Below are 3,833 nucleotides of genomic sequence, written 5' to 3'. Positions count from 1 at the left end.
ATATATGCATACATACATATATATACATACTTACATCTATATGTATATATATATATATGCATATGTGGGTACAGGACATCATGAAACATGTACAACAAAAAGTACGAAACTTGAGTACAGGGAACATACATACAAACATATATATATTTATCACAAGCTGTAGTACATGTTGCATTTCTTCAAGTTCCAAAAATGATGATGATGATGATGAAGATGTTTAATGATGCCACGTTGCTACTTAGGAATATGACTAGGGATCACTATATACGCACACACACACACACATATACATACATACATATATATACACACAGACACACACATATATATAAGCATGCACATACATATATATATATATATATATATATATCGTTGCTATTATGTTAAACTGTCATTTGTTCAAATTTTGCCAAATGCGTTCTTTTTAAATATTTAATTTTGCTTGCAATAGCCAGTTCTTTTGGTCAAACTATCGTATCTCCAGCTGCTTCTGATGAAAATTGTCAAAGTGTAGTACAACTGTTTAGCATTTTTCAAAAGTGTAGTAAGTCCCACGTACGACAGTTTTGCGAAAATATTTCTGACTGAAAACGTAACATACATACATGGAGTTACGATTTTATGCACCCAACAAAGTATTATTGTTAAGCTGAAACTGTTGTTAATGTAAAAAGAAATGGAATGGGAAAACTATTTTTTCGTTTCCTAAAAAAGCAGCATTTTGGACATTCAAGTTAATCATCATCATCATCATCATCATCGTCATCAGACAAAAGAGAAACAAACTGAAACAGAAACATGGCAATGCTCTAAAGTAATGTTAATTAGCAGGAATGATCGTTGCATGCAGTTCCTGACAGTGGTTGATATACAGTAGTAGTAGTAGTAGTAGTAACAATGATGTTTCTTACATAGGCACAAAGCCTGAAAGTTTTGGTTGGGGATTGTGGCAGATGATTATAGCAACCCCAATACATGACTGGTACTTTACTATAAACTTCGCTTGCATTGCTATGGTAGGGAAATATTTATGGAATTGATTTGCTTCTGACTGATTTGAAAATCATGTGACACTGTCGTGTCACATGATCGGTCAATTTAACCAACTGATCAGTATCAAACCATCACACATGATTCGACTTCCTAGAACTTCCTCATTGAATCCTATAAATATGTGGTTTTTGGTGGTAATCCCAGAATGCCAGGGCAGCCACCTGGCGTCTTCATACTCACAACAGTTTAGAAGACACACGTTTTTGTTGTCATGAATATAGCATGATTATTTCCCAGTTGGGATGGGCCAGTCATAGATGGATACAAACCAGTTGAATAGTCGGAGATCCAAGTAGTATATCTTTCCAGCTGAGTACCTGTTGTTGTTGTTGTTGTTTTGCATCAAAAGACCAACGCAGAAAACATGATGTGAGGGAAATAAATCTTCCGTTAAATGTTTGTGATTGTTGTTAATTACTTCTACATGCAACCCTGGAAACATATTTTCTTTCTCCACTAACATCAAGCATTAAAAACCACACCTTGTGACATTAATTAGATTTGTTGATGGCTTGTGATTCTCTCTCATGCCTACTTGTCCTGGGAACAACACAGCTATGCACAGAGCTATTAGTATTTTAAAAATGGCAATTCCTAAATCAAATCAGAAGGCCACAAGCTATGTGGGTAAATTATAGTCAAATATAAGATCGGTCTTTTGTACTTAACTGGTCTTTTATTTTATTGATCATGGGGGAAGATGGAAGGCAAAATTCTTTGGATACAAAATGTCAAAGAGAGGTAATTGAGTAAAAACCAAAATAACAAAGCATTTTTCCTTCCATTCTACGAAATCTACCACTGAATCAAGAAATTGGTTGATTCCCACTTTTTCTTTTCTTTCTTTTTTTTTTTTTTGAAGATAAAATAAACATCAAAAACTGGTTTCTCAAGCAACAACATCAACAAGAACAACAGCAATATAAATCATTTGTAATGGACAATGTTTGTTCCTTGATATTAACAAACAAGCAAATAAAAAATTATATATATATATGCATAATGGGAAGAAGAAGAAGTACTTCAAAGCAGCAACAATAAACAGCCCAAGATCAGAATTTAATTCAGGAAGTTGAATGCTTTTAATCATAAATGATGCAAAAATCTCTGAATTGTCTTTGAAAATGAAATTTCAGTGGAAATTGTTATTTTGTGTGTGTGTGTGCAATATATGATATATATATATATATATATATATAAACATATATAAATAATATACATATATAGAATACACATATAATGTCTGTGTATATGTATATATATATGCATATGTGTACATATATATATATATATATATATATATATATATTTGGTTAAAGGGGATTCATGAAGAATCAAGGTGTATCACAGTGAAGTGCACCCCGATTATTGGTTACACTGAATGATGTAAAACGGGATATAGATAAGTTATGTGTTATCATTGTATGGAATGCATTGATGAAGAGAAGTTCACTGTTGTTTGGTAATTTGCCACTTCAGTAGTATCCTAAAGTATTCAAAGAGGAATGGAATCTCATGGGTTGTCTGGTATGGCTACAATTGTTTCATTCTCTTTATTATGGCTTAAATATGCCACAGTCAGGTGTGTAGCCTGTACAACAGTCCATAAGATTATGTAATACATTACGCAACTCTCAACTCATCAGGTTTACCAAATATATGAGTGAGCAGTGACATGCTGATGAATCCACAGTTCATCAACAAGTGAAATTTCGAATCAGAATTACCAACATTTAAGAAATGCTAAAGTGGGCGGGACTATAATCAATCAATCATTAGGGTGGATAGCAGAATGAGGTTGTAAAGTAATGAATAATTAAACCATAATATCTATTCTAAAGATGTTATTAACCTTAGTGACCGCACTTATAAAGACTGGTACTGGCAAAACAGTCTTGTATACCAGCAGATAGCAGGTGCCAAGCATGACATTTGACCCTATCAAAACAGTTAAAAACAGTTGCCAACATTCTTCTTTAAAAAAGAATACAAACAAAAAATCCATTTACCGTGTTATATTGTTTAGAATATTAAAGATTGACATGGTTAATAAATTCCTGTAGTACTTATTCATTTACTAAATTCTACTTGATTAAAGTGCTCTGATTAATTATTGCAGAACTAATAGAATAGTACCTTTAATTAAAGGAGATTCGGCTATTTATTATTCAGGGAAAATAGCTTAAGGAAAACTGAGGATAATAGCACAAGTATCTGTATAATTTCAGTGGAGAGGAAAGGAAAAGAAAGAGAGAAAATATATTTGGTAAACCTGATGAGGTGAGAGTTAGATAATCTTATAGAATGTTGTGCACACTACATACCTCACTGTAGCATGCTTACATTACTATAAAGAGAATGAAACAATTGTAGCCATACCAGGCAGTCCGTTTGTCTGTCTTTATGATCCATGTATATTTATATATATCTAATAAATATATATATGTTTGCATGTGTGTATTTATGTATTTCAGTGCAGTTTACAGTCCAAAGATCGAGCATTAGAAAACAAAAAGCTGCAGCAATCCATTAGGTAAAAGACTTGATCAATCAACAAAATTAAACCCAGTTTGACATGGAAATCCATGTATACATGCAAGCATACATATTTATACGCATGCACACAAATACAGATAAATGCACACATATACATACATAGACATGAATATTTACAGACATACATCTATACACCTATATATACGTGTACATACCTATACACATACACATGTACATATGCATATATATATATATATATATATATATATATATATATATATATA

The 3,833-nt window shown here is 32.1% G+C and overlaps 1 protein-coding gene across 4 annotated transcripts in view; it reads right to left on the bottom strand.

Annotated features, from left to right (window-relative positions):
- The window catches only part of LOC106884061 (1-phosphatidylinositol 4,5-bisphosphate phosphodiesterase beta-4), a 127,865-nt gene that overhangs the window by 32,861 nt on the left and 91,171 nt on the right, over positions 1-3,833 (bottom strand). The gene's annotated exons all lie outside the window — the stretch shown is intronic.

This window comes from Octopus bimaculoides, chromosome 11 (assembly GCF_001194135.2).
Source record: "Octopus bimaculoides isolate UCB-OBI-ISO-001 chromosome 11, ASM119413v2, whole genome shotgun sequence".
In the NCBI taxonomy this organism is placed as follows: domain Eukaryota; kingdom Metazoa; phylum Mollusca; class Cephalopoda; order Octopoda; family Octopodidae; genus Octopus; species Octopus bimaculoides.
The sequence above is the reverse complement of the archived record's forward strand: the minus strand, read 5'-3'. Positions and strand labels throughout refer to the sequence as shown.